The sequence below is a fragment of the Anser anser genome (genome assembly GCF_964211835.1).
Source record: "Anser anser genome assembly, chromosome: 5".
In the NCBI taxonomy this organism is placed as follows: domain Eukaryota; kingdom Metazoa; phylum Chordata; class Aves; order Anseriformes; family Anatidae; genus Anser; species Anser anser.
In genome coordinates, this window is record NC_139725.1 from 15,703,106 (window position 1) to 15,729,299 (window position 26,194).

A 26,194-nucleotide genomic window follows, 5' to 3' on the forward strand; every position below is an offset into this window, starting at 1 on the left:
AGCTCCTTCACCAGCCTACAGGACTGTATAAATCATAGGGGGCCAATACAGAATAAGCAGCAAAAGCATGGGACAGAAGGATAAGAGCTAAGTATGCAGTCAACTGTGACAAAACTTTTAGTTAAATTGTAAAATGCCATCACAATGGGTGAAAATTCATGTCTTGGCTATAACAAAAGTTGGTCCTGCTGCCTGGAGTTTATGCTGATTAAACACTCTTAATGGTAGCGTCTTTAAATTAATAATCAGCTGGAAAACCAATGGTTCAGTTTCTGATGGGAATGAAACTACCCTGCCCAGCAATGCTTAGCCCTTTTAAGAATATGGATTATTTTTATGGATGCCACAGTTTCAAACTGGTATGCACAAGGCATAGCTAGAAGCCAGATTCCATTTCTTTAGCTCTTTTAATTGCCTGTGTGATCCGTCTGCATTTTCTGTTACTGGTTGTGGGGACTATGTCAGAGCAGGCCATTATTCCACTTCTGAAATCTGAGTTTGTTCCAAAATCCTGCATAGCTCTATGGTTTAGTGCTCATGTCCATGCTCTAGGGAAACAAACAAACAAAACCAAGACAGGAAAAAAGGCTGGTAGAAAGCCCATGATAAATAAGCACCTACATTTGTTGACTTCTCTCATCGTGAGAACAAACAGGATTTCCAGCTCCAAGTATCTATCATCTTTGCCTTTTATAACCGAAACAGAAAGAGTCAGACTCTGATAATGCTACACTGAGCTCTTAGGCTCATCTCACAATAAACTTTTAAAAGGCCATAGAAGGCCGTAGAAATGTTAAAATTCACTGACCCTTATTCAAACAGTGACAATGTGAACCAATAACCCAGTACATCCTGTCATAAAAAGAATGGACTCTCCTGCAAGCTTCAAAGCCTGAGGGGATCAAAGTGGTTATTTTCAGCATGTAGAGGTTTTTTGCTTGTTTTCTGTTTTTATTTTTGCAAAACAGAAAACATGCAATTGCTGCAAAATGATAGAAGGATTGATGTTCAGTGAAAATAATAAAATGATGAAGAAATCAGAGATAATTTTTGGCTCAGCTCTGCTTGCTTCATTCCCTGCCCGGACATATACACTAATGCTTATTCTGTTTCTCTGCTCTGCCCGCTTATACCATCAGGAACTGTAGAAAAGAGAGCATAATCTTCACCAGTCATTGTTAACTCCCCTTGCTACCTCACCACACAGCTCTATGTTTTAGGGTGGAGTTTTGGAAATGTAGGTTCTGCTGCTTGGGCTGCGTGAAGGTTACCCACAGTCCAGGATTGTTGTGACTGCAGATCACAATCTTTCCTGATGGGACAAGAGTGCCCACACTCAAGGCTTGTGGAACACCCACAGTTAAGCTTTCATTTTAAAGGATTATACTTGGAAGTTGGACAGATGCTACTGTATTTGAACCTCAAGGTCATTCAGACTTAACAAAGTACATCTCATAGTAGTCCTGAGAGCAATTAGAGAACCTATTTAATTTTATTTATTTATTTATTGGATAAAATGAGCTACAGAAGCTGAGAGTCATTCTTTAACAGAGCATTAGTACAAAGTCTGTGCACCAACTAAAAAATAAGCCAATATTTAATTGGGTAGTAGTGCTGTCCCGCTCTCAGCATAGGGTGAATTTCGCCCCAGAGAGACCAAAGTTTAAAATATTTGCTGGCTGTATGTGTCTGTACTGAGCAAATTCTGGCTTTATTTTCAGTTACTGAGTATCTACAGATTTCTCTGCAGTTAGTAGAAACAGCTTGCGTTTTGTGTTTGGTGCAAGATAGATCAAACTGAAATATTATTATGCCACCAAATTACTATTTTGAAAATATCTACAAAGATAATCTTAGAAATGCACCTCTCTTGCCTTCTTTAAAGCAGTATTTAAATGAGGAAAAACGTGTTCACTGTTAAAATGCTTTGTTTTTTGTTTTTTTTTTTTCCCCCTCTCTAAAGAATATGTATACCACTCCTTCTACCTACAGGACAATACACCTTTATTTTCTAATAAAAAAGCTTTTGTTATAGTTGGTATGTTGGATAGAAGGAAAATGTCTGCCTAATTCAATTGCTCCACTGCATTTGTTTCAGAGTGAAATTGTGGGGAGAGACTACTACTGAGACAGCCAGTGCCTTTTCAGCTGTTTTTAATACCAATTGGTCTTTAACAGAAGGGAAAGAATGAATATGTTATATTGCGGTACAATAGTATAGTTGACTGTTATTTTCATAGCACCTTGGGAAACAAGAGAATTGAAGTGGTACATTGAGTATGTCTGGCAACAGGCAAGCCTAGAGAACCATGAGCCAAATGTGTTTCTGCGTATACATAGTACAGAATCAGAATAGCAATAATACCGGGTTTACCCATTATTCAGCAGAGTGCTTCCTATTTCTGTGTATACGGTAATCTGCATTCACACAGGACTGTTGATCTAAGGTGGTCAGTGTGAATGTCCATCCTGTAGCCAACGATGCTGGCAGAGGTCAGGAACCATAGGATGGTGTAGAAAGAATAACCAGCAGTTTTCTGAGACTTGGATAGCTTGAGTTCAGTTGCTGTCTCTGCGTCTGCAACAAGTTTTTGCTGTGGTCTGAGACAATTTTGGCTTGTTTGACTCTTTTCTGCCTAAGGAAAAAAAAAAAAAAAGTGGTATTATCTACTCCAAGTAGATAATCAAAATAATTGTCATGATAGATTGGGAGCATGCAAGGTAAATTGGTGAGTTTTCTGAACTGTGCTGATGATAGGCAGGGCATTCCTCAATCCTCAAAAATGCCTGATGTCTGTAGAGTTGAGGACTTTCCAGCTACAGGAGAGCCCTCAACAGATATCTGCTGACAGCCAGATAATTCGGTTTAAGCATGATCTGTTTTTTCCAGGCTGTGTTCAGAAAAAGGTCTATGTTCATCCTTACTGTGCAGTTAAACAGCTGTCATACTTCACTGTACAATGAGGACTGGGATGTAGAAAAGGGAACACATTCTCCACTTGAAAATGGAAGAAAAAGCTAGATTATCTGAACCTAACTAGGGATCTCAGAAGTTTGTCAAAGTATTGTGAACAAGGCCTGTTTGCTCTTGAATGTCATCATGAAATTCTCAAAAATGAATGGTTGGCAGGACCTAATTTTACCAAATTATAAAATAGCCTGCCATGTAAAGGCATAGAAGTTTAAGGTGCAAAATGCCTCAAGATTTATAGAAGTAATATAAGTGTGAATGTTTGCTACTTGCATTTGATATTTATATTTCAGAAACCTGCAAAGTAAAATATCAACTCTTTTTTGTGTCTGTGTTTTGTAAATATGGATTCAAGCTGTCATTCTGTATGATAGATAATAATTAGATTAAAATATCCAGTGCAGGATGTCAACAAATATCAGTCTTATTTTCATGTTCCTTCTAGCATGGCTACTTCACGTACCAAAGGAATATTATTAGATTGTGTTACAAAAATAAACTCACCACACAACCAAACCAGCAAGTGAAGTTCAGGTATCTAGGAAATCTTTTATTCTTTAGATGGCATGCATCTAAAGAAAAGTAATGCTATAGAAAATTGATTTATGTTAACTCTACAGGTTCTTTTAACATTTTAAAACTCTTAATTTGACTGGTGGTATTTTACTATTTTTATACATTTTACTGAAGTATTGCTAACAACATGTTACAGTGGCATCAGAAGGGTTTCCAAGGTTTTAATGATTCTACGAGAAGATGTGAAGTGTTTAGCAGTAGACAAGATGCCTAAATAAGATATATAAAAGTAAATCCCACTTGCAAGGACTCTGTACTTAAATCCTCTGACTTGTATTTTTGAAAGCACTATATTAACTCTCAGAAACAGCCATGATGAAAGAAGGTCTGCCAACAGACGAGATGGGGTTTATTGCAGTGAATTTGATATTGTTTGCAGTATTTCAATGAAATAATATTTTATATATATATACACCATCAACACGATCTCAAAAGCTGTTATCTAAGTGTGATCTCAGCTCAACTCAAACATTTGCCAACAGGCTGACTATCTAATCTGGCAGTTGAGAAATCAAGCAAAGGTCAAAAAGCTACTCTCAGTTTGCATGACAGTGCAGGAATTATCCCTGTACTGTGAACTTGAAATAGAGTGTACACACCTGCACTGCCTAACAAAAGCAGACTCTCCCTCTTATGTAGCTGCTACTTTGGAGGTGACAAATTAACTAATAATTAAATTTTCAAAGGTATTTCAATTATCAAAAGGAACAGAGCAGCTTTACAGCTGCTGATGTCTAAGATATTTAGACATCAAGAGAAACAATATTAGTAAGCAACTAATACCATTGATTTTCTAATGGTCTTAAAGGTGTTTGTTGTTTGGGATCTTTAATAAACGTTACTGGATTTCTGTCTGTTTTTAGCTGACTAAATACATTTGATACTATGATCTTTATGTACTGAAGATCTAAAATGTTTACTGATACCCTGACATGAATTTGAACTAAAATGTGCTTAAGAATACAATTAATTTTAAAGAAATAAACAACTTTTTCTAATCTGACTGTAAGAATATATTGAACACAACATATATACGGAACCTAGAGTATATATTGTTTTAGCTGTTACAGTAGTGTCTATGTTCTTGGAGAATTATTGATTATTCTCACTATTCTGTTCTCTTATTATTTTTCTTATTATTTTTCTTATTTTTTTATCATTTAAATGTTTATGGTGATTACTACATTTCAAACTTTTTTTAAGTCAGAATTTTTTGTTGAACATTCTCTATTTCAGAAGGTTAATTTCTCTCTGTTAAATTACAAAAAGAAACTATGAAGATATATAAAAAAATAAAAGAAACATATACAGCAAAACTGATAAAGGGCGAAGTGTATAGAAAGGACAAGAATGTGTTGTTAGTAAAATGGTAATTATATTTCTATTTTAGACTGATAGTGCTTGCTAAATAACAGATTTTTCCAGATAGGATTTTTAAAATATGTTTGCATCAAGGTTGATTGGAAAATTTTCAAAATAAAAGGAAATAAAAATTAATCAAATCTTGTTATATGCAGATATTTTATCATCGTTTTGCTTGATTCTGTGATGTGCTCCACATTACCAGTACAGCTGCAACTTTTTATTCCTCATTTACACCTGTCCGTTTGTGTTTTTTTTTTTTAGTGGAGGAGGAAAAAAGAAAGGGGGGTGAGGGCGGTGGGAAGCCTAGCTATCCAGAGACATAGATAAATCCTCACGAGATACATTCTAAATCTAATGACTTTAGGTTTGATAGAGCATATGAGGTCCTTGGATATTCTGCAGAGCTTCACCTTTTTGATGCCTTTTTGATCAAATAGAGGGTGCTTGGTCAGAGGTGACAGTAATGGAGGGTGCAGCAAGAATTAGCTTATTTGTATCAAATGACATCTGGGTAACCGATGGAGGGAGTTCTCTCTTGCTTTCTTCCTTCTTACATTTTCATTTGATAGCTTGACACTTCAAGACAATTATAATTCCTGCCTTTTTTTTTTTTTCCAATAAAGCACTTTTGATACAGATCAATGCATCTGAATGTCCCTTTATTTTTAATGTTGCAGCAACATTAGATCCTGACAGCTGGAATCCTTAATTGGGCTGATGACAGGAAAGTAATGGCCATTTGCAATCACTTATTCTGTCTGACCTTGTATTTAATATTAAAGGGTAAATGTTCTTTTTTATTGGAAACCTTGACAAAGTTGAGAGAATGCAATGCAGGTAGAAATGTGATTTTTCTTAGATGCACAAGAAATATGCTTGTCTAAGATTTCACCTGAAATTTTCTTTTTTATAAACTAAGGGTGGTTACATCCCATAATGTTGTGTTATGGATGTCTCTTTTAACTCCCTAAAATACTATAATAAAGATTGAGACAAAATAAGACAAGTTTTCCTTATCATAAATAGAAATCAATGGTGTAACCATTAAACTTTCAGCAGTCCATCACTAGGTTTCTGAGCAATCAAATGACCAACATCTTAAAAATGAATTTTTCAGATTCAGAGAGCATTTTGGCATTTTCTTCTTGTGTTTGTTTGTTGGTTTTTTCTCCCCCAGATGAAGTTAAAGCTCAGACATTCCAGCATCACTGTGAGATGAGTACTTCTAACCCCTACTACTACTCTAAAGAGGAGGTTTCTTTATGAGCATCAGGATGAGCAGTTTGTATTGCTGAGACATGAGATAGTACTACTGTAACTTGCATGGCTACAGCATTCCTCCTTTGGATATCAACTTCAGCATTTACATTCTACAGATTGACTACACATTACCTATTGAAATATTTTCTTCTTTCAATAATACGGTGTATGCAGTATACTTAATAATACTGAACTTGCAATTTAAAATCTTAAGCAATCCTTTAAGGTTCTGGTGATGATATGATGATAGTTTCATACCTTATTTATCGTTTTATAGACTAAATGCTTGAATTTATTCTAGTGATAGAGCCAGTTCTCATTATATATTAATGCTCATGTCTGTACAGCAGTTCATAGATTCATGAACATTTAAGTCAGGACAAGATTTCATTTTCTTTTCTTTGGGTGAAAGCACTCATCTTTCAATGCAGCATTCAAATACTGATTGTACCTGAGAATATTAAATACTATCTCCTTTATTTCAGTGAGAGTAGAATTAGGAATTTGTTCCATGTGGGAGTTTTCTGAACGACTTGCCAAAGGACAGGACTGGGAAAGGAAGTTAATGAGTTACCATTTGTCATGATCTTCTGTTGGAGGGCTTGGGAGTTCTGCTGCGTGAACTCACAGAAATTGTCTAGAATCTCAGTTGTGTGGTGGACAAACAAAAGATGACATGGGTCTACATAGCTTGGGGTAGAGGCCAGTCTACAAAATAGTGAAGACTGATCTTGTTAGTTGATCTGAATTCTACTAGTAGAGCTACAATAATTTCTCTACCAGCAAGAAGGGCCTAATGAGAATGTGAAGCTGAGCAGGTAAAACCTACACTGTAGAGATGAAAACCCAGATTTCCAGGAGTGGTAAGGATATTCTTAGGAATATTTCTAAAGATTTTTCTGAAATATTTTCAGGAAGTCTTATATTGTGCTTCTAGAAATACAGAGAGAAAAGGTCTTGACTGTGTTCAGTGTTAAAGCTGTAAAATAAGACTCTAAAATTGTAGCTGTCAGGAGTACAACCTTTCTGTCAGAGTCTAACTATGCTGGTTAATATTTTGCATTTTATTGCAATTTTATTCTGCTCTTTCCATTGTTTACAATGAATGGCTGTTTTTGTTGTTGGTGGTTTTTGTTTGTTTGTTTGTTATTTCTTGGTCAACATAAAATGAATGTAAAAGACTCCCGGTAGAGTTTTTCAGTCATTTTGCTGTGGTAGAAATGTCTATGTAGTTTAGAGGCTAATGAGGAACTGCAGTAGCTAGAAATAGCTGGAGTAGTCTTGAAAATTAAAGGGAGTTTCCAATGTGAGTTGGAAAAAGTGTATTTTTTGATAACTTGTTATCTTCAGTGCCTATTACCACACTTAAGGCATGCAACGTGTTGCCTTATGCCACCTCTACCATGTAGACCACATCTCATTGCATAGAAGAAGAGCCTTGTATCTTCCTAAAACTTTGTGGTTCTATGAGCTCCAGTAATCCTGTGCTCAGCTCCACGGCTGCATGGCTGTGTAGTTTCACTGTCAGACTCTGTCCCAGTGGGACACACAGCTCTTAGAAAATTAAGTACCATTTCTTAAAAAAAAAAAAATCTTAAAAAAAAAAAATTAAGTTTCTTAAAAATTCTTCTCATACAGGAAGCATGTCTCAAACCTGTCCTTCTTCTGTTTCCATTCTTACCATTTCATGCACCTCTAGTTGTGAAGAAGAATTTTTGGCCAATGGTTTGACAAGCTCTGGGAAACTTGTGAGAGTCAGGGAATTGTATTACTGATGAGATGTCATCTTCACTATTAGAGTAGGTCAACTCACCTTCCCATGCAAATGTATTTCTTTGTTTACATGTGTATCTGCAAAGCTTGAACAGAAACTATTTGTTAAAATCTAAGGGAGTAGCTAATGTTCTCGGGGAGCAGAGAGAAGAACCTTTGATAGCGCTTTTTTCCTGAAATGCATCACTGACATGCAGTGGAGGGAATAAGCAGTAAATTTAATTAATATTGGATTTTTTTTCACTTTTCAGCTTCCAAAATGGAATGTTTCTCCAATTTTATAGGGTTTTATTTTATTAACCACACAAAGAAAAATAATGCTTCATTTAACTATGTCAAAACCAATCTAAACTCTCTGCTATTTAGTTTCTTTTCTATAAATTTTAATGCATTTTTAATTCCACCCCACTGGTTGGTAAACCAACCATTGAAGTTATTGCTGCCCTGTAATGTATTTCAGTCATTTCTAATAAACCTGGACTTTAAGATGATTTATTATTATCTCTGTACACTATGAAAATGGATTCACTGCCTCTGCTAGATTTCAGCCCTTTTATTACTAGGAGTAGATATGTATAAGATTAAACGAACAAACAAAAGAACTAATTGGAATACAGACATTTTCTAAACTTGTGTCCTTTTTTGAGTAAGAACCACATTTGAGAGAGAAAATACAAATGAGTATTTTCTGTGTTTAAATTTACATTATCTGGGAATTAGAGCAGCAAATGGATAAACAGTTATTTGAACAGGATTTTTTTTTTTAATTATAAAAGCTGATGAGTTTTGTTGTTGGATTTTGTGTGTGTGTGTTTTGTTTTCCTCTTTGACATTGACCCTGAAATATTCAAATATTCTGTAGCTTCTTACTTAAGATTTTCTGGAATGCTTTATTTATTTATTTATTTGTTTGGTTTGTATATGTCAGCACCTTAAAAATTAACTTAAGATGTCAGGAAGGAAGTTGGAAAAGATTCAAAAGTAAAATTACACATAATTAAAATATCTTATCAAAATGCTGTATTGTGAAACATCCGCTTCCTTTGAATTTGTTCAAATATAAGAATTCATAGTTCTCACTGTCTGGAAGCCACACTGAAATTACCATGCTCATCACATTTACTACAGAAAATAATTACCATCAAATAAAAGTATGCTCATTTATATTATGTATTGTGCAGATCAGAGAGAGAGATAATTCACTATGTGTTATTCTCATCCTTGATTTCTTAGGAGTTTCTTTGTGCCCCTAACACTTAGTGTGTCTTTATAATTGTTCCTTTATATGACTGTTCTTTGTAACGCAAAATCTTCCTATTGAATATTGTCATGGGCAGTGAAAAGATTATCAGCTAGTGTAAAGACTGACAGCTGACCAGTTTTTTCAGTCTCTCTTCTCTGATATGAATTTTCTTTATTCAAAACTTTTCCAGGGGATGTCAGGTCAAAGTGAACAAATTTATGTATTCTTTACTCTTGCTTGTGGCTAGAGGATCTCAGTTTCTAGAGCAGATATTATTTCAAATTCCTGCAAAGTTTTTTTATAAAGATTAACCTGTCTTAAAATAGCTAGTAAGGTAAATAAAATGACTTTCAGCATATTTTTAAGGGAAGATCTTGAAGAATGATCCTTGAAACATTAATTTTGTCTACACTATGCCAAACTAACCATGTTTGTCTTTAACAACTACACTGTATTGCCTGTTTACTGGAATTTGGCCTACTTCAAGGGTGTTATTAGGCAATCTTGCATTATTTCTTAATAGCTCACATTTAAAAAAATGTATATTTTGTCCTTACGATGTTGCTTTAATTTACAAGAATTCACAGCCTATAACTCATGCATCTGCATCTGTGTGCTGTCTTATTTGATTTGGGTATACGTCACCAGCATGGTACCTTGGAACAAATCAGCTTCATTTTGGTCATGTAAAGATACACTTGACACTTTGTGACTCAGCTTATTTATTTTTTTAAAAGTAGATCGTAAGGTATGCTAATTTTTCCTTTTTTTTTTTTTTTTTTGCTCCTACTGTGAACATTATTTCTATTGCTAACAATAATTGTACTAGGTAAGTGATTAAATGTATCACCTCTTGCTAGAAGTTCACGATTAATACATGTTAATTTGCTAAGGTTTTTAAAGCACTTCAAAAGGTCACACATCGTGATTCAGTCAGTCCCTGTTCATCATATTCTGCAACTTATACACTGTAGAGGATACAAAGACAAGTTAGATCACAGATGGAATAAAATTATAAGGTAGATCACAGAAGAAAGGAATCTCATGCAGATTTTATTGATATGTGTCAGGTGGTTTTTTCATAGCAACCATAAAAAGCAAATGAGAATCTGTATTTTCTAGAGCAGACCAAAGACTTCATAAAGGGATAATGGCTTATTTGTTAACTTTTTATACTACCCTCTGATTGTTCTGTTAGTATTTCTGTATCTTTATGATTAGGAGTCATTTTAAAGAAGATGGTAGTAGTGGTGAGGGAGAACCTCACCCTACATTTCTGCAAATGTTTATAGTGTCCTTCTTCACATCGATGTCATACTTCCCCATATGTTGAACTTGATCAGTATCCATGCCCTTAAAGTCTCAGAGTTGGTAAGGAGGACATAATAAAAACATGTAAGATGTGGATAAGAGCAACATGAATGATTGGAGTCCAGAGGATTTCTGAGCAAAGATTAAATAACCTAAATATATAGTATATAGCTTAGTAGTATGAATTAAACTGGGAAGAAAGAATCCAAGAGAGAACCATTATAATATCAGTGAAGGGTATAATTGCAATACCTGAAATGTGCTAGTTAGTCACAGAGTCAATGTGGACAGTGCAGAAAATTATTTCAAAGCTCAGGGGAAAGAGAAATAGTATAGTATGGTATGGTATAGCATAGTATAGTTGGATCAGTTATTCTATGATTCTTTGAAATGTGGCTCCACTAACTGAATCATGATTAGAAACTTGTGTCATGTTTTGCAGCATCTATTTTTCCCCTGAAAAACACTGTTTGCAAAAAATTCTTTGTAACACTTCCCTAAAAAATCTTCTCCCTCCCTCCTGCCTTCTTCCCTCCCTGCTGTTTTGTTTGTTTGTTCGTTTGTTTATTTTATTCTCTTTTTAATTCTAAGGGCTGGTTAAACTCACGCATATACACTTTAAACATTAATTGAATGGTCTTCTCTCTAATTACCTTGTTGAATCATAGCACAGCCATCATTCTTTTGTCTGGCTAATAAACTGGACTGTTTTATAACCGAATTCTCTGTATTAATTGAGTTTGCACATTGGAATTGTTTTCCTACATCAAAGTAAAATGATAAAAGTAATGCTCACTAACAGTTCTGTTTTAATTTTGTTCTTTAAGTAAATGATGCAAATATTTCTGGATGATAAGAATGGATTGAATTAATTTCTCTGACTCCTCTAGCCCTCCACTCGTTTTCTTCTCCTTTCTCCCTCCAGACTAGATCAAGTGTACCAGAAATACCTTTTCCAATGAATCTCTAGTACTGATATTCATTTTGGTAGAAAGAGAAGAAACCAAATGAAAATGAATGACCAGTTTTCATTATATTGGTGAGTTGCAGAGGCTTCCTTTAACCCAGCACATTGAAATAGTTCATTCCTGAAGAATGAATTTAACTGTAAGAAATCCAAAAATGAATGCTTTATACCTATATCAGTTAAAGGAACTTAAATACCTCAAGGAAAAGTTGAAATGAAAATAGATGGGCTGTTTTCCAAATGCTGACAAACAGGAAAATCGATATAGACTTGGGGCTTGCCTCCACTAAAATCCTCAACTTTATCTTGGGTTGCAGTGTCATTAGCAATCACCTTATTATCTAATAGTGCAGATTATGGGGTGATTGTGGTTTGCTTCTGTTGTTTTTTAGTCTTGACTGAAGTATGTGGTCAATCTCAGCATCTTCACAGCATAGATAAATCTGTGACAATCTTTGTGTCTAGTGTAGATAATTTTGTTTTGTAAGTAGCTGTATCAAAGACATACACAAATCATTAAACCATATACTAACTCAGATAGCAGGTGGGATAAATAACTCATTGCAAAGAAGCAGCAAAAGGATAAATCTATCCAAAATTCATCATCGTCAGTGTGTCTCCTATACCACATGCGGACTTTGGCAGGAGTAGGGAAGAAACAACTAATATTGATCCTTTCATTTATCTAGAGACAGGAGTCTAAAATTTGTCAGTTGCAATATTTCATGTCTCAATGTTGTCAGCAACTACACAACATTTGGATTAACTAAATACAACATAGTTGTCTTCTAGGTAACTGATCATTCCCATTGAAACTGAGGAGGGAAAATATGGAATTTATTAAGCCCTTTAAACTACTTTCTGGACAAAGAAAGAATTTTAAGATTTTGTTTTCCATCTGTTTTGTGAAATCTTTTGGGTTTTAAAAAACCTATACAGAGGACTTCTCTAATATCTGATAAACCACATAAGCCTCCATGTTTTTGTCCTATTGGAGTCTCATATGCATTTAAGCTATTTTTCTGTATTTTAGCTGTTATAGGAAGCTGCTTTAAGACATCAGCTTGAAGACCGTCTCAGCTTGTTTCATAATGTCGTTTCAAGTCTTTGACTTGAGCTTCTACTCTAAATAAATACATAGGATTATTTGAAAATGTCCTGGTGCAAATATTTATGATCTACTGGTTATTTTGAGGAAACATTTCTCCTAGTAAACCAATTCACTAGACTATACACACAGAGAAGAACAGAAATGAGCCTAGAGGTAAAACAATATATACATGGGTAGATGCTGATAATTCTTAAGGCACTAATATTTGCCTAGTTATAATAAATCTTGTTAGCAGTGGTGGTGTGGTGTATTGGTTGCCAAGTGAATACACGTCACTTTTTCCCATGAAACACCTTGGTCTGTACTACAGTACCGTGTAAGTCTACACAGACAGTTTATCTTACTGTGCTAAAAAAAAATGTTCAGTCTCCCATACAGCCAGTAAAACTCTTTCAAAGACCAAGCAAGGTTCACTTCCTCCCTTGTGGTTAGATCCTGGATAGATACCTTTATCTGTTCCTTTCTTATGCAGAAGAAATAAGGAGAAAAGTGTTTCTCAGAAAGTCTGCCCTTCATGAGGGGAGGGAGCCGTCTATCAAAGAGCTAGCTTTGCTGAGTGTAGTTTCCATGAATGCTATCCCACTGAGCAACAGGCTTGCATCTGACAATGGTAATGACCAAGATGAATGGCCTTTGCCCTGCTTTAAAACTGCTTTTTCCAAAACCATGATCTCCCAGGATCTGCTTAAAGGAGTACATCTACTGAAGCAGTATACTAAAAGACTTCATTCAGTTCAGACTGAATTAAGCAAAATGAAAAAATATGAAAAAAACATAAAAGCCATGTTTGCCTTTTACTTTTTGTTTGAGGGATGATATTTCATATAAATAACTATATCAATTGATCTGCTTTTAGAGACACCATTTTCCAATTTATGACTGAGAGAAGTAAAGCGGCTTTCCATTGTGTGTTCTTGAAATGGAAGGATCATACAGGATGTGTTTACAGGAAATAAAACAATTCTTAGGAAGAATTTAGGGGAAATAGTTTTAGAGGTATGCAGATCCAACTGGAGTTTTCAGGGTTGAAAGTAATTTTTTAATTATTTTTTCTTCCAGGTATGTATATCTTTGGCTTGTATCACTCATGTATTGATTACTGCAAGATCTGTGGTTGTATAGTGGTTTACAAAGGAAATGGCAAAATCTATGATTGACACTATAGCCATCAATAGCTAAAATCAAGAAGAAGGGCCATGATCTTCTCCCAGAAATAAAATAATAATAATTTAAAAAAAGAAAGAAAGAAAGGTGTAACAATTGGCATTTGTATTTCAGCAGAAAACATTCCTCTCTCTGAGTCGTTATCAAACCAGGGCCTCTGTACTAGAGAAGTCGACATGCTTCATGTACCATTGTTTACATCAAGTGTAAATCTGAATGTCAGTGTGCTATCCAAATTCTAACTCTGATAATTATATCCTGTCCGTTTACATTTGCTTTGCCGTTTCGGTAAACTGATTCATTTCACCTTCTGTCCAAAAGTATTCTAGTGTGATCAGTTCATTATTTTGGGTTCTCTGTTTTTTCCAGATGAATTTTAGTCCAAGGTAGCATATTCTTTCTTTCCATCCCTTAACCATAACCTTAAAACTTCAGCGGTCTTCATAAGAGGACAGATTTGTTATAGAAACTCAGTATTACTTAGAACTTGTTCTGCATGGGAAGGATGAACAGCTGTCCATCTATTGATAATTTTGCAAAAATGCAACTATACTAGTCAACAATTAACACATCATGGGATTTGTGGTGGTGGCAGTAATTATATTTCCAAAAAGCAGAATGGCTAAGAAAGAGCCACTCATTGTTTTGTCACACTGGGAGGCTTAAACTGGATCAATCGTGGTTGAATACTGTTGAGTCAATGGTTGGAGTGAGCGGTCTATCTTCCTTCTGATTTTGTGAGCTCAATATTTGTCATAGTTACATTTCTATCCCATTACTGTGCAAACAAAATGAATTGACCCAGAAAGCAATCAACACATAATGCACCCACTGGAATTTCTAATGTAAAATGTTGACTGCTTCTCTAAATGTTGCCAGTTATCAAAGGTTCTCAAAAGGGGGGCAATGCTCCTCTGCAACAGAAGCAGCCAGAATTCTGGACCACATTCCACATATTTATTACTGTGTAGAATAAAATGTTGAAATACCTTATAAATTATTCTTGGAATAAATTACATTCATCTGCACAGTATCTGAAAAAATACATAATGATGAACACATTGCATCAGAGCTTATATCACTTACACTAGAGATAGAAGCAATCATATTTCTTTTTATGGTTCGGTCCCTTCACTTCATTCTTCTCCATCCTTGTTCCATCCTCTTTTATGGCCACTTGATAGGGCTTTTAATGTCTTGTCTTACTGATGAGTGTAGAATAAAATTAAGAAAAAGGCTAGTGGTGGACAAAGCATATAAAAACTGACTGAATTGAAGAGAAGTTCCATAAATTGATCTCAGTTAAAAATGTCTTAGCATAAAACATTTTTTTAAAGAATATCAACAAATTAATATCTGTGGTCTCAATAAATTCATCCCATCAGAACACGCATCCTCAAAACAGGTTGCTAATTACAGATGGTACAGAAAGGTATGATGAATGTCACTTGTGAGTACACTTTTTAAAAAAGTCTTTTCCACGTGTGAGCATTGTGCATGTAGACTCTCTAAATGTATGCACAATTGATTAATATTTTACATTTAATACTGTAACAATTTTGAAGTTCTAGTTTTGAACCAAAAAGCTACAAGTTCTCACTTAACGGCCCTGAAATTTATTTTTTCCACTGTAGAAACATACAGTTAATCAAGATACACAAGCAGTTCCAGATGAAAACATTTCTTCTCAGTATGTTGAGATTGCATATCCATCATTATCAGTCTTCCTAAGGAGAAAAAAAAAAAAAAGAAAAAAAAACCACAAAGTTCTTTGTTGCTAAGGAAGGTTGCAATACATACGTCTAATTTCTTATGTGGCCTTCATTATTGTAGTATCTTAGCATTCTCAAAACAGATGGGGAGTTAAAGTACAGTGAAATTAAATTCAAAATTACACAGGAAGTCTACAGCAGACTTAGAAACTTAAATGAGTCTCCCAGGTTGTTTAATCTAAATTGTCTAGTCATTATAAGAAAACTGTAGTATCTGAAGTAAGGATCTTCTGTATAACCTCATTAGAAATCATGACAACCCATTGACACATGAAAAAATGAAGAAAGGTCTCATATAATTATCATGGTTCTGTGCTTGAGGATTTGGTTATTGCAATTGTCTTGAAGATACCTCAAGCTAACTCTTCAAATTCATTTAATAATTAATCTATTAGCTAAGATATACTTTTTTACATATTTCTTCATTTACAAATACATATTTTTTTTCAGTCATGTTGAGAAATGACTCCAAAATTCATCATCCCCTAAGTTCTATGTTCTGAAGACTCTAAAGCTAGTAATAGCCATACTTTCTCAGAAGGTGTACTGTTTCAATAAGTACATATTGCTAGTGATAAAACTAAAATAAAAGACTTATGTAGATCAAAGGTTTTAAGTGCCAATCTTAGACACTGACTTAGTGTTTCTAAAAAAAAAAAAAAAAAAGAAAGGAATGGCTAGTATATTGTTGACAATATATTCAGAAACACCGTTTTTTTTTTTTGCGAAGTTTCTGTCCAAGTACAGTTAAACCTATTCTAGCATTATTTTACAATCAGACTCTGAAACTGTATCACAATGTGATGACAAAAGTCTGCAGTAAAGATAGCTTATTGTTTTTGAAAAATTCCCTACCTCTTAAGTCATAGAGCAAACTGAAGATATTATTACAGGTTATCTAATTATTTGTGTGTGGTTTTTTTTTTCCTCTTCCTGTTTATAACATTGATTTAATTTGTTTAATCTGCACAACAGTTATATTTTCAGTGGAATAATTCTTGTTTCCTAGATGTTTAGCCTAATGGATGTGCTTGAATAGCAGTGTTTTTTGGATTAACTTTTTGGCACTGAGGATTTGATCCTATCTCCAGTTCTCATGTTTAATCTGACATGGTAGTGTAGTTTTACAAAGCTTGGACACTTGTGTATGTTAGTGGGCAGCATCAGGCACCTCAGCATTTAGAAACTGTTTCTAGATTCGCCACCTTGTGTTGTTTAATATGGATATTACTTTATTAAAAATACCTTGGTTTGCCTCAGTGCATCTGTTTCTATGCAACAGCAAAGGCACCTGTGTCCTATTAATACTTACATTATGCAGCACATTTGAAAATCTTATAACTCAGGTGGATTATCCTCCGGGGAGCCACATGCATCGCTCTTGCCTCAGCTCTTGCTCTATGTATTTGTCAAATTGTTAAATGACCTTCAGGTTACTCCAACATGTTTGCAACTTGAATCCTTAAAAACACGTTACTCAAGCAAATAAAGAAACTGATTCCAGCTGGCTCATAGCAGGTCTTCACGTTTTCTAGTTGCCTGGTAACTATTCTGAACTGATCCATTCTTTTGTACTGCTATTTAAAATAAAAGAAGATATAGCTGGTAGATTTTCTATGTTTGCTTGCAATCAGCTTTGTCCATTATTCAGCTAGAAATGATAGTGTCTCTGGTGCTACTTCTTGTCTAGGTTAATTATTTTTAGTATAACATCAAAGATTGTGGAAATATTTTTGTAATTGGAATAGATATTTTGTGACTATAGCAATGTTAATTCAGTATGCACATTAACATATGGTATTTGGATCTCAGGCTTCAGTTGACTCCCACGGAAAAGATGAGGAAGAAGTCCTTCTGCCTGGAGTCATATTTAATTCACCCTAAAACCAATAGTGTAAATTGACATCAAGGCTATGAAGCAGGACTGCATATTACTTTATTATCTAAATAGGCTGTGAAATTTTATTTTCTTCTGTGAAGTAAATGTGGGTCACTACGAGTGGTCCTTTAGGATTCTAGGCCAATCCTATGTTAAGTTTCAGATATATAATGCAAAGACATGGACTTTCTTTGAAAGTTCAAAAAATGGCTCTATCTGGAATCAAATGTATGGAAGGAGCATTGTGAAATTTTTACAAGCGATTGTTGGGAGAACTCTGTAAAAAGGTGAACTGATATAAAAGATATACAATAAAAATTAATGTCAATGTAGAATTCCTCCTAACAGTCTTTTGAAGGCCTTTTGAATTAATTAATATCCTCTCATCTCTGAAAATGGTTCTTACATGCTTTAGTTCATCGGAAAGTGTGTGAGACACTCTGCATGCATTCTGGCTAATGGCTATCACTTTCTTGGGCTGTCAGTTTCACTAGCATTAAATACACTAACCACTACTATTTTTCTTTAGAAGTCAAGCGTATGAAATCATTTATTTTTATTTCTTTTAAAACTTGTATTTTCACTTACTCGCTCTTTGCTCTGTGTGAAATGGAAACTGATACTATCTTTGATAATGGACATTCCTTCATTTCTCAGGGTCATCTTTCAATTGAGATCCAGATATCAAGGGTTTACATGGAGCAAATAATTCATTTTTGTTTTCTGAGGCTTTCCTAGGTAATCTCCTTGTCAAATCCTGACAATTTGTGAAGACTGTAGATTTGGGGGCAGAAAGTATAGCCCTGATCCCATGAAAGGGAAAACATGTATGACAACTACAGCGTATGATGTATTGAATGGTTGTGCTACTCTGTTGAATTGACCATTATATCATATCTGCTTCTACCCTGTTTCTGATGATACTTTTTTTTTAGCTGGAATCAAGAAACTTGTATTCATAACTCAAAAGTACAAAGTTAGTTTTGACTAAATGACTATTTTGAGATGAAAAATACATAAGAAAAGTGTATCGTTTATAGATAAAATCTTTTGAAAAGACTGAAGAATTTGTGTAATTGTACTATATACAAAAAAAATAATGTTTTAGAAAATTGGATTTGTAAATTGACCAAAGCCATACTTATGGGTATAGGATTTTAAGGTCTCAGTAATACATTCTTAATATTCTACAGTATTCAGTGCAGAAAACTGCTTTTACTATTTGTATGTGTGTTCATACATGAGATTATATGATGACTGGGCTTCCTGCCTGAATCAGTGGCATTAATCGTAATTGCCAAAATCAACAATATGAATGTCCGTTACTAGCCTTCCTTTGAAACTTGTTCTGAGCTCCATTCTTACCAAGTGTTCAATTATTAAAATTGAGAGGTATTTTCTTATTGATATAAAGATAAAGAAGAAAGGTAGTAAAAGCATTTACAGATTTATTTATTTTTTCTCTGTAGCTAAGCTAGAACTAAAAGCTGGAAGTTTTCACTAGTAGACACCACTTTTTCAGATTTTTCCTTTAATTAGGATTCTGGTGTTATCACTAGGCTGATTCAAGTCTCTAGCAGATTACAGAATTCTAAATGACATTTGGTTCTGCCATATGTCATTGTGTGTTGTGGCATTCCAGAGTAATATCATGATTTATCAAGTTTATCAATACTTAATTTATCCTTAATATAGTTTTATATAATCCATCTATTCATTTGACTTTTATTCTTAGTCACTAAGTGCCAAAGTACAGACACACAATATATCCTGGAAGGTGGTATTTTGAAGCATCCTTATGCTGTAGTTTAGAAGTTTAGTAACCGATGAGCAGAAAGGCAATTGTGTTGCATTATGGCATTTTTCAGATTAAATCTCAGAAGGTGTGATTTTGAGATTGTACCAATAAGCTGTGAAAATTTACCTAGAAAATTAAAAGAGTAGGTATCAAATATATAAATTAAAATAGTAAGTTTTTTAGTTGCTAGCTATCAGTGTTGCATTTATTTAGCTGATTATTCTGTATTATGCCATTAAGTCTATTTATGTGTATTTGGAGTCGGATAAAGTCAGGAAAAGGAATCAAGATAGAATTAGTATATAGGTTAAATGAGTTTATAGACAGCAGCAGCAACAAATTCAATGATGTTCTGGAAATATTTTGGTTTTACTCATATATAGATTGTTTTTTTCATATTGAACAGAATAAATGCAGATTATGAAGACTAGTTAGGAACTGAGCATGTAAAAATATTTCTGGGCTGCAATGGTTTGCCCATTCAGTCATGCTTTACAAAATGGTAAGTGTAAGAGCTGAAATAATGTGGAAAATTGCTAAAGCAAAAAGAAATGACTACAAGGAAATTAGGTTGATGTTGCACATTTCTTTGGAGGTTGGTTGTTCTTTGTTTTACTGCTGTATTGCCCACAATAATTCATTCTCATATCAACAACAAAAATGAAAACTTACAAATACCAATGCAGAAGTATTTGGCTAGAAACTCAATTATCTCGAAAATGAAATATAAATACATAGAAGGAGGGAATACATAAAGAAGAAGAATTTCTTGTTCTGTAATTATTATTTTCATCTCTAGTAAAGCCATGAATAATTTGCTTCTGCTATGCCTTTCATTTGATCTTTACATAGAACAATATTCCAACTGAATTCTCTGGACTGTGAAGAGAATTCAGTTTCCTTAGAACAATATAGTCAATAATTTTTTCTTTGTGTTTTGTCCGTGTTTTGCAGTTAATGTAAAACTTTAAATTTTACCTATGTACATGTACTGTGAAGTCAACTAAGAAAGAAGTTTTGCAAATAACAGGTGAATATATTTCCACTTTGAGTAATGGCTGCAGGAGCCTGAATTCTGAACATAAGATAATACAATATATTTCTTTCCGTTAATCACTGGTTGTTAAAAGCTTAAGCAGAAGCACAGTGAAGTCAATTGAAGGAATCTGCTACTTCAGGGTTTATTTTAGTAATGGTCGTTAACACACGCACACACACCCCACACACACCTGGGAAGCTGCAGGGATCTTTTTTCCTTTTCTTCTTCTCTCCCAGGTCACATATACAATTACTTGAATAACGGAAGCAAGTTAGATTTTTTTTATTTTTATTTTTTTATGTATGTGGTATAAATGTAGTGACTAAAACATTCACCTGCTGATGACTGTTCTCACTGTATATTTTGATCTGTAAGATCAAACAGGTGTAAACATGCAGATGTTAAATCTCCAGTTTTCTTCATTGAAATCTGGGACTTCCTTTTGCTTCATTGAAATCATCATCATAACTGCAGTCTCTGGATTCTGCTTCCTCCCTTAAAACAAACAAACAAACAAAACACACACAAAAAAACCAAACCTTTGGAAATAAGATCAATCATAGATAATCTTAAATTCCATGATTTGATAAAATCAACTATTTATTCATAGAAAGGTTAATACTTGGGTAAGTTTTGTACGGAAGGGATGGTCAGAGATGAGGATGGAGATGTATTAGCAGACAACTACAAGCAAACCTTGCTAATAACTTTTCATCCCCCAGTGTATCTGTCAGATAATTGTTCGTTTAATCTTTGTGAATGTAATTATTCATGAATCTTTAGTAGAAATTTACTAAAGGTTCTTATGTGACTTAGGAGCCTAAGTCTCATAATCATAAATTAAATGAGTAGAAACCAGAGACCCGTTGACAATCAATTAGATTTTCTAGAAAACAGAATTTAGGCATATGAACATTTAGGTATTGGAATATTTTTATCCTATATTTTTCCTACAAAGCAGAGAGAAAATTTTCTGGTATCAGCTATTGAATCTCAAGAGGATACAAATGTAAACATTAAAAAAAAAAAAAAAAAAAAAACCTTTCCATAAATGAAAACAACAGCCATTCTTCTCAGTAAACTTTAGGTCCAACAGGAGGAAAGAGATGAGCAAATATCTGTTTTCTCATGGAATATATACTTCGAACCCTCTGATCAATTAGAAACTTCCCAATGCAAAAAAGCTTTACACAGTGTCAGGTGTTTAGTTTTCTTAAAATGAGTCTGACCAGTAGGTCAATTGTGAGATTTCTTCAGAAGCAACGGAAATAAATGTAACAAAGAGGAGTGAAATACTAAAGAAGCTCTTAGAATGGCCTGAACATAAATTTCTACCACAGGTTCTTTTAATAATGGTCTGATTAGTAGTCTTTGCAGGAAGTTCGCATGCTGCTCTTGTGACTCTTCTTGGATTTCTTCGTGGTAAAAGACTAAAGTTTCAGATGTCACCACCATCAAACAGCAGGAATGAACATCTGCTGCCCTCATAAACTTCCATTAGATAACTTCCCTGATGTCTCCGAGAGTAAGCCTGAGTATGGCCTTGGAGATACTGAAGTATTGTCTAGGGCAGGTGGCCAAATGAAAATTATTTACTTATATAGCACAGACATGTTATTAAACGTACATAAATTAGTCCAATGAAGTGCATACTACTGAAGAGGAGGAGTGCTATGCATTAATTTTTAAAGAACATAGCTTTTTTTTAAAAAAAAAAAAAACTGCTTAAGAGAAAATCTTACAACAATAAACTATTGTTATTGTACTCACATTGGTAGTCAAATTTGCTCTTTTTTGCATAAATGGAAGACTATTATGCTAATAATTCCCTATACACATCACAATATATATACACACAGAAAGTGTGTGTGTGAATTACAACATATGGGCTATATGTAGTGATGTGGAAATTTAAAATATATATATATATATGATCAGATGTTTTATTCTGGAGAGCTTTTTCTTTCAAAAAAAATGAATCTCCTTACCTCAGTCACGAATAAAACTTATGTATTGTTATACCACTTGAAAACTTAGTCAGACTCACATATCAAGCTGACAAGAAGCCCATTATGAAAAATAGAAATGAAAATACCTTATAAGTAATTGTCGTCTTGACTAACACTTGATACAAAAAAAAAAAATATGGGTGGAGATGAAAGAAATGGCTATGTGTTATTTTAGTTAATGTCTTCATCCAGTAACAGGAATTACTAGAAGTTTAACCACAATAAAATTCTCAGAAAAAGTTGTACACACACAATCTGAATAGGTGTGTTTTTGTTTTGGTTGGTTGGTTTTTGTTTGTTTTGTTTTGTTTTCCTAAGAACAAAAATATGAAATTGGGTTCTATTTCTACATCTCAGAATTTGAGATGGGGTGTTCAACTGATTTTTAAGTTTAAAATCATTTTCTTATGAAATAGTATAAATATAAACACATCCAATGTAGTGTTTATCATCCGTATTCTTTATTATACAATTTTCTTTTGTGTATTTGGAAACAGCAGTATATTTAACAAAAATGTTACTGGCAACATTTGGCTTTCTGTCATTTCTTTTTAAGGCTTTTCTGTAGTAAGGAGAAGGGTTAAGGCAGGGTAGTTCTCAGTGCAAGGCTGCTGAAGTATCCTGTTAGGTCTGTGTGGCATATGAAACAGCATCTCAAATAAATAAATTCAGATACCTTGGCAATTTGAACCTATTTGAAACGAATTGAGTTGTGACCTGCAAATGTCACAGATTTCAGTGTTTATCCAAGTTGATCTGAACAAAAGAGTGCTTTGATCAAGATAGAGCATAGCATACAGAGAATCCATGACTCCTTGGTCCATACTCCTCTAGCTAATTACTCAAATACTGTCTTTTTGAAAGCATGTAACTCAGCTCTTTAGAGAAATGTCTTCTTTTTTGGTTTATCAAGTGCTTCCCCTGACTAAAACTCCACATGAAACAGTGTTTAATGTTCATAGTCATCAGTCACTCTGCTCAGCGAGAAAAGTCGCTAGTTCTTATGCAAAAAATCCTCCCACTCCAGAGTGTTTTACTGTGTCACTTCAGAAATCTGTCTCTAGTTCACGTACTTTAATGTCAATAGAATGTGCTTCTGTTTTTTTTTTATCCCTAAACTTTACCATTTTGGCAGTTGTGAAAGTGATCAGTTGACCATCTGATAGACTCAGTCGAGTTGCATGTCAGACTTCTCAAATTGCTGACTGCAGCTGTTATGAAGTCCGGAAACCTGACTGAAAGCAAGTTCTAGTTTGAATTTTTTGACTCCTTAACCTTTTCAGTGAGTTCCACCCCTGAATTCCAACCAGCCTGAAGAAAGGCCAGGTAATTACTTTGTGATAAGAAGAGCAGCACTGAAGGATTTGCCTGGGGCTCATAACACTGATGGTCTGATAAAACTCAACAAAGTCCAGGGCCCCAAAAGACTGCCGAGGCTGGATCTGCTGTAGGCTAATATGCTTAGAGGAAAGGTCAGGCAGTTGTGGAAGGCCGAGCAGCAGACTGCCTCTCAGCTCTGTGGCAGGTGGTGTTCAGAAACTGAGTGGGAGACAGACAGGGATTGATATAAATGAGTTAACCGATTCCCCTTTTCTTTAGGCCCACATTCCCCAGACGTGTGAGCAGGTGTCTGTGCTGTCATTACAAACAACTGGAGCTGTTATCTGAGCCTCCTGCATAATTGCAGTGGGACAGGAAGACCTGGAGTGGCAGGGCCCAGGTCTAAAAGGTTACCTCCACCCTTCTTTTAAACAAAGTCATGCATTTTTATCAGAATGAGTTGTTCACATCAGAAGATCTTTCTTCTCTTCTCGATGCCAGCACATTTCTAGAAAAAAAAAAAAAAAGTGTTCTTGCTAGCATCCTATTACATCTCAGCCATCCAGCCTGATAGGTGTGGTGAATTGGTTCTGTTGTCAACCACTGAAAAATCATACAAGCTTTTTAGCTTTGATTTATGACAGGAACCAGAATAACACCTGGATAATTCAAGCAGGTGAAGAACACAGTAGTGGTTTTAAAGCACTTTCAGTAATTCTCACCTCTGCCTTGTTTTATCTGAGTGCAGTCAGATGGCCAGGTGCCTTCAGCATAGCTACAGTTTTCAACAGTGGTTTCTACAAGTAGTGATTACAGACTAAATGATGGAGGACTGCTGGGATTCCTCTTGAACTTGTTATAAATACAGTAGCCTTCATTTGCTTGAAGAAGATTGTGTAACTAAGGAAGAAAGACTAATTATCAACAACCAGAAGTCAGTTGTTTTTTAAGACTTGTCTCTACTTAATAATCTTCTTTACCAATGTGCTTTTTTCTAAGAGATATAGTGGAATTGACTTAAAAGTACTGTAAGAGATAAATGCCTTACACCTGGGGACAAATTTGTCTTATAAGTAAAATTAATCTATTGACTGGAATTATCTCACAGTCTGAAATTGCGTTTGTCTTCTTAATCATGTATTTAAATATGAATTGTGCTATTAGCCATTGCAGAAGAAGGAGTTGGAAGAAGTTTGGCCGACTCTCAGGCAAATTCTGTAAGATTTTTCAGTTTTCTATTTGAACATGATGATTGGTAAGAATCGTCTGTTAAAATCTTATTAAATACCAGTCAGACCATAAATGCACTTTTCTTGAAAGAAAGCTGAAAAAAAAATATTCTATATACTACTATTTACCTTTCAGTAATCTCAGTGTTTTCAAGCAATTCTGCATCTTTCATTGTTGTTCTCTGTTTCTTCTTTCTTCATATGAGTCATAGTAGATATTTTAAAAACTTTTGGACTGGCAACCTAGAAACTGAAGACAACTTTCTCCTCTGCTGAAATAACTGAGTCAGAAGGAATCGCTTTCAGTGGGTGAGTTGTGACCCAACCTGTCACTGGTTTCTTTTCTGAATCAGCTAAACAGCAGATACCTCTCAAAATTTTATGGAAACACTACCTGTTTTTATCTAAGCTACTGAACAGCCACCATCAGATAGTATTTAGTCTTCCAGGATTTCCTGACTGATGATTATGAATGTAACTGGGAAAGCACCTTCAAATGGGTTAACTTAAATAAATATTTGTATTCTTCAGGTATACTGTCTAGTCCCACCTTTGCTTTATTTCTTGATAGGTTTTGACGGATGAAGAGAGGTGTTTTTGGTAGATTTTGTTATTTCTGTCTTTAAGTAAAGACTGAACTATAAGGCTTGTTGCCAATTAAAATAATAATTTCAGGACAGAAAACTGTGCTCATATTTACACTATGAAAATGATTTAGTTGCTGTGCAGTTCTCTGAATGTAAATGAAGATAGAATTTGGATAAATCTTGAACAGCTTCTGTTTATACAATCAGACTTGCGGTTTTACTACTATTATCTCAACATGGAACTCTGACAAAAACCAAACCTACTGGAAAGATTATATTTTTGCTTGATTTAGGAGATGAGTTGAAGTAACATAATAATATTGGGCAATGATAACAGTATTTAGCAAAAGAAAAACTGCATTTCCTTGTAAGCTTTCTGTTTGTGTTTGAAAAATATACTAATTATTCACTGAGGATAAACAGCTTTGACAAAATTTCAAACCTTTGTTCTAATTTCTTTGCTCTGTCTTAGAAAGCTGTTGTATTTAACTTGCATGGGGAATCCATAGATGTCTTAAAATGATAGTTTTCACCTGGGTATATGAGGTATAACAGATATGTGGGAAGAACAATGGTTCTGTGGTTGTGAGGCCTTTTGTGTATCCCAAGAAATAAAGGTTGGCATGACCACAATTTGTTCATATGTGAAAGGCTGTTCATATGTGTTCAAAGGCTTGTTCATATGTGAAAGGGCTTTGAAATTTAAATGGTGTATCAGGTATGTTTTAGTTGTACATTCCTGGGGAATGTTTTTAGTTGTACATTCCTGGGGAAACTTCGCTGGCCAGAGTGGAACGTAGAGCTGCAATATTCTCTTTCA

The 26,194-nt window shown here is 34.5% G+C and overlaps 1 protein-coding gene across 18 annotated transcripts in view; it reads left to right on the forward strand.

Annotated features, from left to right (window-relative positions):
• The window catches only part of LRRC4C (leucine rich repeat containing 4C), a 515,355-nt gene that overhangs the window by 369,095 nt on the left and 120,066 nt on the right, over window positions 1-26,194 (forward strand). The window contains exon 4 of one of the 18 annotated variants that reach the window (XM_083836603.1): window positions 11,425-11,538. The exons of 16 other annotated variants lie outside the window; for them this stretch is intronic. The gene's annotated coding sequence lies outside the window, so the exon portion shown is untranslated. Of the gene's footprint in view, window positions 1-11,424; window positions 11,539-20,176; window positions 24,776-26,194 lie in introns of those variants that run through there. One more of the 18 variants, XM_083836592.1, reaches the window with a different exon arrangement.